This window comes from Canis lupus, chromosome 21 (assembly GCF_003254725.2).
Source record: "Canis lupus dingo isolate Sandy chromosome 21, ASM325472v2, whole genome shotgun sequence".
Taxonomy (NCBI): domain Eukaryota; kingdom Metazoa; phylum Chordata; class Mammalia; order Carnivora; family Canidae; genus Canis; species Canis lupus.
Window position 1 is genome coordinate 38,662,928 of NC_064263.1, and position 12,852 is coordinate 38,675,779.

The 12,852-nt window shown below is 45.8% G+C and overlaps 1 long non-coding RNA gene across 1 annotated transcript in view; it reads left to right on the forward strand.

Annotated features, from left to right (window-relative positions):
- Positions 1 to 9,743, forward strand: part of LOC112667966 (uncharacterized) — a 33,211-nt gene extending 23,468 nt beyond the window's left edge. The window contains exons 5-6 of the long non-coding RNA XR_003141353.3: positions 3,821 to 3,925; positions 8,262 to 9,743. This is a non-coding gene — a long non-coding RNA (uncharacterized LOC112667966). The remainder of the gene's footprint in view (positions 1 to 3,820; positions 3,926 to 8,261) is intronic.
- Positions 9,744 to 12,852: the final 3,109 nt, after the last annotated feature.

Genomic DNA, 12,852 nt, shown 5'->3' on the forward strand with positions numbered 1-12,852 from the left:
CCTGTTTATGTGCAGGGAAATCATTTGACCTAAATGAAATCACTCTGCCCCAAGGATATTAGTGTACGGTTGTGGATGAAGTCAGGTTTGGGATGTGAAATTTTCAAGATGTTAGAGCTATTAAAATGTGTTTTATTGACACTCTCATTTTTTAGATGGGAAAAACTGAGGCCAGAAGGGGCTGTCACTGGGCTGGGGTATGCCACAGATCCTTGGTGGGCAGGGCCAGAGTTCCGGCTCTCTGACCCCGTATAGGAAGATCTCCACATTTGACCTTTTGGCATGGACACGGAAGGATGAAGGAGCTGGACCATCTGGTCAAGATGGGTGACCTCCACGAAGAAAACTCAGGAAGATGGGGTCCATGACCCCTGCTCAGTCGAAGTCCTAATTCAGCATGAGCATCCTGGACTTCTCAGCCCCAAGTTTCACTCCTCCTATCTGGGCCTAGAGCCAGCCCAGAGAGCCCTGCCATCCTCCTGAGGGCAGCTGACACTGCTCGGGGTGCCATGGCAGGAAAGTGTGGTCAGGGACTGGAAGCCAGATTTCTGGTCATCTGCTCTGTGTCCTCTTCCTGCTGTCCTGGTCTCTGCCTCACTCCTTTGGCTTTTTCTGTCCCCTCAGTGGCTGAGAGGAGACACTCTGGGGGCACCAGGTAGCTCTGGCTCTGCCTTGCCAAGGCCCCTCAGGGTGTCTCCATATCCTTTAATATGGACCTGGAATCAGACCCAAGGTCTGATGATGGTAATAATGATTTGTGCTGGGATTGGCCTGAAGCTGGTAAAAATGACGATAAGAACTGTCATTTATTTTTCTAGCGTTTGCTCCAGGCACTATACTGGGTTCTTTGGCTCTGGCATCAGACGGCCTGGGCTTAGATTTTGGCTCCATCAACCAGCTCCATGACTTACTAACTTCAGAGCCAACTCCCTAACTTAGGAGCCTCCTATCTTCTCAGTTGCTACATGTCAAAACCGGAGGTGTCACCAGCATCTACTGCAAGGGTCGTTGAGAGGTTTGAATGAATGGACACATAGAAAGTGCCTGAAACTGATGAATCTCAATACACATTGTTATGCTTTAATCCTCAAAACAACCCTGCCAAAAATGCCAGGTATGGCGATCTCACTTTATGAATGAAGAAACTGAGACCCAGGGTGGTCTTGTGTGCGGTGGCACAGCTGGGAAGTATGGACATTATAACAGAAGCCAAGTCTATGGATTCCGACCTTATGCCGGCCCTCTGAGGCCCTTTATTGTCCCATCGCCAAGCCCAGACACAAGGAAGGGGGATTCTTTTCAAGAACAAAATTCAGTAAAAGCAGAATCAAGTCTGCATATGTTTTTACACTTATATATAATTGTGTGAGAGAGTAACAGGGAAGTTAAGAAAAACAGATTTTGGAGGGTACCTGGGTGGCTCGCTCAGTCTGTTACGTGTCTGCCTTCGGCTCGGGTCATGATCCCAGGGACCTGGGATCAAGCCCTGAGTTGGGCTTCCTGCTCAGGGGAAGTCAGCTTCTCCCTCTCCCTCTGCCCACCCCCTACCCTGTTCCTGCTTTCTTTCTTTCTCATTTGCTCTCTCTCTCTCTCTCTCAAATAAATAAATAATTTAAAAAAGAGAAAAAAAATTTAAATGACCTTTTCCTAGACCTAATGTTTTTATCAAGCTCTGAATCTGTCTTGAATACTAATAGGTTTGTATTAGGGTGTTTTAGGAGAGGGGCACATCCCAGAAACTCTCCCTGGTCTGCTAGGAATCCTGTACTCACGCTGCCTCCCCTCCAAACTACCCATTTTTTGTCGATCACATGCATGGCGCAGGGTGGATCTGGACTGGGTAGTAGGTGAAGGGTGTCCCACAGACTACCAGCACAGTTCATAATCACTGCCCCTTTATGGGCTCTGTGCAAATGCACAATCGGCTTCATATAAAACATAGTTATGAGCACTCATTATAGTGGGAGGTAGTAGTTAACATAGAAATTACCCAATTGCAGATGTGTGATGTCAGGCCACTAATGAACCAGCCTGGCAGCCTCGTGGTTCCCACCTGATCCAAGAAGGGGCCTCTGGGCAGCTTTACCCCAGCCGGTGTGGAGCCATTAAGATAAGGGGATATTTGCTGGACTGCAGCCTCCTTTGACTTCTTCCCAGTGAAGACCCCCTCCATCCCATCCATCCCAACCTGACAATGAACTCCCAGCACATCTGTACCCATCCATTCACCCAACCAGTATCTTTGGAGCACCCACTCCGTATAGCATTGGAAAAATCTTGGTGAACGGTATCAACTCGTTCCTTGGCTTTCGTGGATCTTGCAATGGGCACCTTCAGATCTTACAAGTGTGTTTATAAGCTAACCCAATGCCTTTCAGGATCCAGAAGACCTATCTGACCCCCACATGTGCAGCACCAGCTGGGCAGGTGGGCTGGTGGCTGAAGTGGCTAGAGGCAACAGTTTAGTACTATGGGGAGGGAGGGTGCTAGAGAATGTGACCTCTCAGCAGGACCTCTGAGGCTGGAACCAGGAGCCAAATCAGTAGACCAGACCTCTAATAGAAAGTGAACCAAAACTCCAAAATTCCATCTGCTACCTATGGTTTATTCTTCACTTGGCAGCCAGAGTGATCTTTTAAATACTTAAATCATATTGCGTTTCTCTTTTCCTTAAAGCTCTCCAATGTTTCCTCTTGTGCTAGGAATAAAATCCAAACTCCTCTCCTTGGCTTGGAAGGAACCCGGATGGTCTGTCCTTTGCCTGCTTCTGAAGCCTTGTATCTTCGAGTTCTCCTTGCTGCCCACTTGCCCCATGTACACTGGCTTGCTTTCTCTCCCTGTAACACTGGCAAGCTTAGCCTGCCCTCAAGGGCTTTGTACTTTTTATCTGCCTGACATGCTGTTCTCCCAAATTTTCCAAAGGTTGGCACCTCTTGTTATTCAGGTCTCAACTCAAGCGTCACCTCAGAGAATCCTCCCCTGACCATCCGTTCAAAATCAGTTTCTCCTTGCAGCTCGCTTACTTTTCATCATAGTTCCCTGTTTTGTTTTCATTGTGGAAATGATCACGAGTTGAAGTTATATTATTTGCTAATTTTTCTTATCTTCTAACTGGACTATAAGCTCCGTGAAGGAAGGGAGCTCGTTTGGCTTGTTTATTGTTGTATCCTTAGAGCCACACAGTAGAATCCCAGTTACATTTGCTGAATGGATGAATGCACGCATGCACGAAGGAGTGAATATAAAGTGAACAGCAAGTATGGGAGCGAGATGAGGAGACCATGTAATTTCTGTCAGAGAGCCTCTCCGGCCATTGGCTCGTTTTGATTATCAGCTTCACGGTGTGTATAAGGCTCTGTTCATCTAAACATCCTAGTGGACAGAAGGTCTGGGAATATGTTCGGTCATTAAGTTCACTTCGAAGTAGGTTTAAACGGCCACTGAACTATTCTTTACGTCATTGCTGGGTATCGATCACTCTGAGTTGAGACATTGGGAGTTTTGAACTTTTCATCTAAGAATTGGTTATGGGATCCCTGGGAAGGCATTGCACCATGCTGTGATGCTGAGATGTGATCTGGGTCAGATTCCCAGAGACCTGGGGAAGCCCGCATTCCCAGCGGCAGTGCCATCAGAAATGTAATAGGTGTCCGCTCTGGTGACGTGATAGGGAATGTAGAGAAAGTTTGCCATCATCCATCTGAGCTCCTAGAGACCAATATTCTAACAATATCCAAATAGTAAAGGAATAACAATTCACCCATGATATCAATTATCTCAACAGAACTAACATATTTTATTCATCTGTCTTTTCTTCTAGGCTTTGTCCATATACGTCAAGTCCAATGATTTTCAAAATGTTCACGTGCAAGGCATCATTCAGTTGTTTAGGAAAATCTTACCAAGAGCTTAGTGTATGTCACAGGTAAGGCACTAGGGTGGAAAAAATGAACAAGACTCGATTACGCTCTCCAAGTGCTTGTAGACTAGAGGGAGGCAGAAGCTCCCCAAGACAGTAGTAGAATACCTGGAACCAGATCGTGTGGGTTCAAACCCTGGCTGGGGGCACTGGGAGAGTTATTTAACAGCTTTTGTCTTATTAGCCCTCTCATCAGTAAAACGAGGGTGATGAAAATAATACCTCAGAGGAAATACTTCTTGAAAAGATGATATAAATTAATATCTGGAAAGTGCTAGAACAGTGCCTGGGACATGGTAAATGCTAACTAAGTGTTAACTAGTACTCTTATAGGGCAAAGTTCTATAGACTTTGAAGAGAGAGAGGCACGGGGTTCTGTGGGGACATGTGACTTCTAAAGGACAGAGAGTATTTGCAAAAGATGAAGCTTCTAAAGGGGAGGCAGCATGATGTCAATGCAAGAGTAGGGTCACTGGGAAAGAGGGGCCTCTTCTTCGGTTCTGCCTTCATTACTTATCAGCTTTGTGGCTTTGGACACGTTTCATTTCTCTGGGAAATAGGTAGCATCACAGAGGAGTGCTGTGAAGAGCAAATACAATGACATTTGTGGGGCTTCTGGCACGTGGTGGGTGCTGGGAAAAGGCACTCATCATTAGGTCCCTAGGGACCCTCACTGCCGTGGACTGTGTGATGGCCTGAGTCTTGCCAGACCTTCTTGGGGATTGCCTTGGTGGAAAGACACCACCTCCTTTCGAGAGCAGCCTGCTTCCAACGACAGAGGCCCTAGGGGGCCCTCATTCTAACCGGAGATGACTCTGAAGGGCCAGTCTAGCTCCAGAGCTCCTCATGGCTTCACTTGAGGTCTTTTTTTTTTTTTTTTCCACTTGAGGTCTTTATCGGGCCTGCATTATAGCTCAATGTGTGCTTCCACCCCTCCCTGCTTCCTTCATCAGGCTGCTGTAACAGGATACCCACCAACTGTTGGCTTCAGCAACTGGAACTTGTCACCTCACAGGTCTGCAGGCTATATACATCCCATGTCAAGGTGCCGGTGGGTTTAATTTCTGGTGAGACCTCTCATCCTGGCTTTAAACAGCTACCCTCTTACCATGTCCTCACGTGGCCTTTCCTCTGTAGAACACAGAAGGAGAGAGCTCCAGTGTTCCCTCCCCTTCTGATAAGGACACCAGCCCTGGCAGGTGAGGGTCCCACCCTATGACTTCCTTTAAGGCCCTGTATCCAGATACAGTCACACTGGGGGTTAGGCTTTTAACACATAAAGTTTGGAGGGACACAGTTCTCTTTTTTACAGGTGCGGACCCTAAACACATTCTGTAATAACCTCCTCCTGCAGACGCCTGTCTCAGGGTTTTCTTTCTGAGGAATCCGGGCTGTGGACACACTCCTAAATCATCTTGGTGCACATAGTGCCTAGAACATAGTAATTAATTAATATTTACTCAATGAATTCACATTTGGATTTGAATATAGTGTGAATGATTACTTAGCACCAGTATTTGTTAATGGTCAGAGAGAATAAAAATGTTCTCTTGTTATGGAGTTTTATTTAAGTATCCATGTGCACAGACATGACAAACTTCAGCCCAGTGACTGTGAGATCAGACCCTTTACTTTCTGAGTTGGGTAAAGGGTCATCAGACTGGTGTAGGTCCCCCTTAGGAACATCTGAAGGGAAGAACGGAGAAAGAAATTCCCTCTGTCATCTGCTTTTTGAAAGCCAGTGTTGTGCCAGAAGCCTCGGCACATATTTTCCTACATACTTCTTACGACTGTCCTATAAAGCAGGAATCTTTGCCTCTACTTGACAGACAGAGAAACTGAGGTTTTCTTCCCATGGCCAGCCGATGGCATAATTGAGAGTAAATCCTTGCCTGGCACCAAAGTCACTGAGAGGATAGTAGGGCCCCCCGATTCTACTGCCTTTCATCAGAGGCACCTGCTCCCAGGCTGCTCCCATCACCTCCTGCTTCTCCACGTTGGTAGTGACAAGCCTGCCCACCCTCTCCCTCCCCATCGTCTGTGCACAGGCCCCATCCCAGCTGCTGTTTCCCAGAGGCCTTTGCAAGGCTGAGGAGCCAGACCTCTGGGGGTGAGTCTGACACTGGAAGTTAATGATGATCAGTTGAGACAAAACACTTGTTTACATGTTGCCATCATTAGAGGTTCCAGCCTTACCTCTGCTGGGCCTCCTGCCAGATGTTTGGAGGGGGTTTTCACAAGCTGTGCAGTTTACTAAATACAAAAGCACTCACATTAAGGCATTTTAGTATTAGGCAGTGCAATTCTGATAATGGGTAATTTGAATTTCTTTATCTGGAGCAAAAGGGACGAAGACATTCTTAGAATTTGCTCAGCTGGGACACACAGATGGTTGCTAGAGACATGGGGATTCTCTTCTTGAACCCCCACCAAGGAAAGCAATTCGGTTCAATGATCCTTTGAGCTCTGTGTCTGGCTCTTGGGGGATGCTGAAGCAACTCTTCCTGGGGAACCCAGGGGGACGTCATAGGAAAGAAACATTTGCACTTGGTGCTGGAGGACCGTTTTTGTTTCCCAGGTAGGAAGAAGGGACAGGGAAAGAGCATTCCAGAGGCGAGAACAGCATGTGTGAAGAACGGAGGCCTGGAAGTCTGTCTTATTGAGGGCAGAAAGCAGCTCCCATAACACTCCGCACTGGTTAGTGTCTGGCTGGTGGCCTCCCCACCAGTGGTTCTCAGCTCCACTTGAATATCAGGATCATCGCAGGAGCCTTAAAAAAACAAATTGCCCAGTCCTCCTCTCCAGATCCTGATATAATTAGGATCCAGATTTAATTAATTAGTCTGGGATAGGATTCGAACATCAGTAAGTTGAAAAGTTCTCCAGACTCTTCTAACATACAGTCGAAGTAGAGACCAATCCTTACATCCCAATGGCTGCTCACTGTCCCAACCTGGGGACAAATGCATCAGGGAGAAACTTTGGTCAACTTCTCAGATTTGTTACTGAGTGTGACTGAAGTGCAAGATGGGGCTTCCTGAGTGCTCAGCCTTGAGGGCAAACATTTCCCTTTGGGCTAGAGAGGCATATGAGGCACCCTCTTTCCTGTCAGAGCCTATTAGGGAAAGAATGACTTGTACAAAGAGTTCAACTTTGACCAGACCCGGACCGCATCAATCAAATCGGTAAACAAATACCAATAGGGCCCCTGTGCCTTTACCTACAACTCTCCTTCTGCTGACTTTTCTGGATGAAGAAAAAAAATGGTAAATTATTCAAGGTTGGGGAGAGCAGGTTTTGTAACTGTGAATTGTAAGACGGCTGAATAAGAAACCATAGTAGCCTATACATATTTTATCCCTATTTTTTTTTTTCACTCCCTTGCAGAAGATTTCAGTTTTCGTTTCTCCCAAGCAGGACTGCTCACTTTGACATTCCCCGGGTGTCTGTAGTACTAGGCAATAATTAAATATCAGGTGCATAAGTTGGTCTTTAATTTGACATGTGTGCTCCAGGCAATAACGGCACGCAGTGCCATGTGGGAGTGTAATTGCTAAGGAATAAAATCTTGTAGCGAGTGAGATCATTGTATCAGGTACGGTGTGACAGCTCATTTGATCATTATGCCCAGGCTAAAGAGTTTGCCTAATTAGTTTCCATTAAAACTCACCCTTTAATCAAGAGTTATTCTTGCATAAAGAATGTCACTCGGTCCAGATGAATGAACAATGGTTTCCCCTCGAGATTGGACTCTCGGCTGCACGGGGATGCCATATGTCTTTTTGAACAATCCACACCCGGCCCTCAGCTGGGAAGCCCGAGCAGGAATGGCTGGTATGAATGGAGAGGAGGGAAGGCATTGGGAGGAGAGAACTGGGTGTTCCCAGCCCTGGTAGCTGGGGCTCAGGGTCTCAGGGAAGCTCCCTGCCAGTCCCGGAGACCTGGGGTTCCAGAGTCTTCCATATGCAGAGAGAATGGGGACCACAGAGGGGAAGTGACTTGGTCATGGTCCAACAGCCAGTTGTGGCCTAGCTCTTCTGACTTGCAGGGCAAGGCTCTCTTTTCATCAAATGGTGACCTGGATTCTCCAGTTTCTTGGGAAAGAAGACACGGACCTCTCCCTCCCGACCCACCCTGAGCACCAGGCTTTGAGAAGCAAGAGCGAGAATGGGTGCCGGGTCCATTGGATACTCAGTTTAATTTCATTTCCCTTCCCTAGGCTCTGGGGCCATCATTCTCTCCATGGGAGTCCTGACTTTGTCCTTTAATAGTTGTGTGACCTTGGGCAGGTCTCCTAACCTCTTTAAGACTTTTTTTTTTTTTTTTTTTTTTTTGCCTACAGGGCAGAAGTAATGATACTTACCTTCTGGATAAAAGGATGCTTCTCTGCATCGCAGGAATTCAGAGACACCTCCTCCCCACTTGGGCTTCCCAAGGGACTCTGTTACGCCTTATTCCTGCATCCCAGGATGGGCTGTGACTCAAAAGAATTCAAAAGACTTTTGATGGTCCGGGTCTAAGGACACTTTAGGTTCACCGGGTGATTGACAGAGGCAATTTGCCATCAGATTCCAGTCCCATCCAGGAGTAGCTCACGTGCCAGCAGTGTCCAGTTGGGAGAAGATGCCACAACTGGACAGGGGGTCTGACAGAGGAAGCACCAAGTCATTGTGACTGTGGGCCTTTCCGGGGTCCTCCCCAGGCCAGTGATGCCCTAGTTCTTCAGGGAAATGTTTCTGTCCTGAGAAAATGTCTGCCAACGTTACAAGGGGCCCTATGGCTGCAACTCCACTGCTCCCGTGAATGCTCCTACCTCCGGATGCTGGTGATGGCCAGATCTGGTCTTCTTCCTTTCAACCCTGAACTTCTAATCATCAGCCAGACACTCCACACCTCAGAACAACCCATTGGATCCTGAACTCATTCATGGCTCACCTACTTCTCAGCCTCATTTCTGTTTTGTGGGTTTTTTTTTTTTTTTTTTTTAGCCGACTTTGCCCAACCCTGAAGATCCAAGCTAAGTAACCTCAGGACCTGTGAGGCAGTAAAAAAGCCTGAGCCCCCAAGTTGGAGGCCTGACCTGAGGCAACTCACTCAAGCTGTCTGAGCTTCACTTAGCTTCCTCAGATTTAAAATGGGGGACAATTATACTATGTACCTCCCCAGAATCCTCCCAACATGACTCTTGCTTGCCTTTCCTCATCAGCCATCGTCACTTTCCTTTGAGTGGCCTTTGCTCCAGACACGCCAGCCTCCCTGCCCTTCCCAAATCACAGCAATTATGTTCGTTCATGCCTCCATGCATCTGCGCGCACTGGTGTTTTCTGCCTGAAATGGTTTTGCTTTCCATGCCCACCTGGCGAGCTCCTACCATTCTTTACATCTCGGTTCAAGAGTTCTGTTCCTTAAGGTTTTCTTGGGTTTTCCAGGCAAAGTTAGGGATTCTCTTCTTTACTGTCTCACGATACTGTCCTACCTACAGTCTATTTTTAATATCCTTACGCTTTCCTTTTATATTTTCTATGGTTTCCTCCATCTGATTTTCTAATTTACCACTTCATTTTTCTTCAAATTTATCTTGCCATTTATCTCATTATTTACTTCAGTTATATTTTTTATACTTGCATTTCCACTTGGTATCTCTTATTGGTTTCTTGTTCTTGCTTCATGTTCCTACTATGTCGTCCCATGTCTCCTGGAGGGTCTTTGGCATGGTTATTTCACATTTTTGGATCATTTGTTTCAATAAATCTGCTTTCAGTGTTGTTCTGTGGGTTGTCTTTCTTTATAGTAATTATATCCTCAAATCTAGTTATTTTGGTTTATGAAGTCATGCTTCCCTGAGGCTATTGCTCATCTACTTTCTTTTCATAATGCAAACTGGGGAGGGAGGACAAGTTCAAGTGTTTGTCTGCATGGGTTTAAGAAGAGGGAACAGATGAGTCCCAGGGCAGAATGTCAAGGTCCCATAGGCCTACCGGCTGGAGTTTTACTTTTAAACCTGTAGGCTGAAGTTGCACGGAGAGAAGGTGGTCTCTTTCGGTTGTGTCCACCAGGCCCAGGTCGGGGAGGAGATGGCTGGAGATGTAGAAGCCTAAGGACCATGGAGCAGATCCAACCTGTTCTCATCAACTCTTTTTTCCCTAAGACTTTTTTTTTTTTTACAGCAGTTTTATGTTCGCAACAAAATTAAGAGGAAGATACAGAGATTTCTCATAAGCTGCCCCCCGCCATATGCAGAGTCTCCCCCATTATCAACATGACTCGTCAGAATGGTGCCTTTGTTACAACTGGTGAACTTACGCTGACACATCATAATGCCCCAAATCCACAGTTTACTTTAGGGGTCACTCTTGGTGTTGCGCATTGTATGGGTTTGAGCAAATGCATAATGACATATGCATATAATGACATCATTATAATAACATACCAAGTATTTTCAATGCCCTGAAAATGTTCTATTTATCCCTTTTTCATACACCTCACCACTGGTGACCAGTAATCTCTTTCTGTTTCCATTTGCCTTTTCCAGGATGTCTCAGAGTTGGAATCATACAATATGTACCCTTTTCAGATTGGCTTCCTTCACTTAGCAACATGTACTTAAAGTTCCCCATGTCTTTTCATGACTTGATATCTCATTTCTGTTTAGTGCTGAATGATGTCCCATTGTCTGGATGTACCACAGTTTATTTATCCATCTACCTAAGGAAGGATATCTTGGTTACTTCCAAGTTTTGGCAATTACGAAAGCTTAAAGCCGCTATAAGCCATCCATGTGGAGGTTTTTGTAGAGACAAAGCCTTAGCTGAATCTCAAGGAGTATGGTCGTTCAGTCAAATGGTAAAAGTCGGCTTATGTTTTGTTAATAAATCACCAAACTCTCTTCCAAAGTGGCTGTACCATTTTCCATTCCCAGCAGCCATGTATGAGGATTCCTGTTGCTCCATATTCTCATTGGCATTTGGTGTTGTCAGTGTTCTGGATTTTGGGCATTCTAGTAGGTGTGTCTCGCTGTTTTAATTCCTCAGCTCTTTACCCCAGTGGGGCTTTCCCTCTGCCCTGTGTTGGTTTGGAGGGGATGTGAAGGGCAGGTGACGGTTTGTCCAAGGCAGGGCAGAGGGAGATGAGAACAGAACTCCGAAGCTTTCCTCTCACATGTTGGTGGCTACCATCTCTGAGTGCTCTCAGCGTTAAGCCGCAGCCACCTACCTCCAGACACATGACTCTGCCAGGCACCATTCCCAGGGAGCTCATGTTTCGTTACCATTATTATTGTTAGTTCCTAGGACCTATATCTTTCTCTTCTACAAAATTTTCAATGTTAATTTTGGTAGATGGAGGGAAAACTAGTCAACCAGAGTGGCAGAAACAAAACTATGTATCATGATGCTTGATATAATGTCTATAAATGAACATATCACACTGTTTAGAGGGCATAGCAGTTAAATACAAGGACTCTGAAGTTAGGTTAGGCTGCTTGAGTTTTAAATTTTACTTTCTAAAAAAATTTAAACTTCATGGAGATATAACATCAAATAAACTCACTAATTTTAAAGGCATGATAGCGCGATTTTTGACACATACATCCACGTAACTATTACCACAATCTAAATATTGAATATTTCCATCACTCCAAGATTCCCTCGTGCCCCTTCCCAGTCAATATCCACTCGATTCCCTAGCCCCAGGCAAACACTGATCTGCTCTCTTACACTATACATTAATGTTCTTTTCTAAAGTTGTGTATAAATGGAATCAAATTGCACATGTTTTTGTGTGTGTGTGTGTGTGTGTGTGTGTGTCTGGCTTCTTTTGCTCAGTACAAAAATCTTTGTGACTCACCCTTGTTGCATCAGTGACTTATTGCTCTTTGCTGCCAAGTGGTATTCCTTTGTGGAAATGCAATACAGTTTGTTCACCCACGTTCCTACTCATGGACATTTGGGTTATTTCCTGCTCTCGGCTATTATGAATCCCCGGTCTGCACCATTTTAGCTGTACAACTGTAAGCAATTTACTAATTTTTGTTTCAGTTTCCCCATTAACAACGGGGATAATCATCGTACCTAGCTTATACAATTATTGTGCTGATCAGATGAGTTAATACATGAAAAACGCTTAGTCCCTGGCACATAGCAACCACTCAATAAATGCTGCTATCAAAACTGTATGTTGGGGCCCCTGGGTGGCTCAGCGGTTGAGCTTCTGCCTTCAGCTCAGAGTGTGATCCCGGGATCCTGGGATCGAGTCCCACATCAGATTCCCCGCGGGGAGCCCGCTTCTCCCTCTGCCTGTGTCTCTGCCTTTCTCTCTGTGTCTCCATAAAAATAAATAAATAAATAAATAAATAAATAAATAAATAAATAAATAAATAAATAAAATATGTCTTTAAAAAAAAGATGTAGCATCAAGGTTTGATGATAGAATGAATAACAGAGCTATTGTAATAGGCCAGGAAAGAGATTTCCAAAACCATGACGTAGGAATGGATGTGGGTGTTGGCAGGTGAGAGACCTTAATGAGGCAGAAATTATGGAATAACAGGATCAATGTGGTGGGAAGAGGGTGAGGTCAAGGTGCAGGTAAGGTTCTAAGCTGCAGGTGATTGGGAAGGTGGAATTGTCATCAAGGATCGGATGTCGGGGGAAGCAGTTTGTGTGGGTAGTGATGCGGTAACTACCTTCCTGGGCACATTTGGGCTTGATGAGTTCCCTACCCTGAGGTGCTCCGGGGAACCTAGAGGAGAAGTCAGAGGTGGAGAAGGACAGCTGGGTGCAGAGAGGCCAGGGCTGCCGGCTGCAGGAACACCTGGCGGCGGACTCCGAGGCGAGCCCCACCTGTCCAGGGATGTCTGATGGAATGGGGGGCCGCTGGCTCACAGGCTTGATCACATGCATTTGGGAAGGAGCTTATTTGTAAGGAGGGGACAA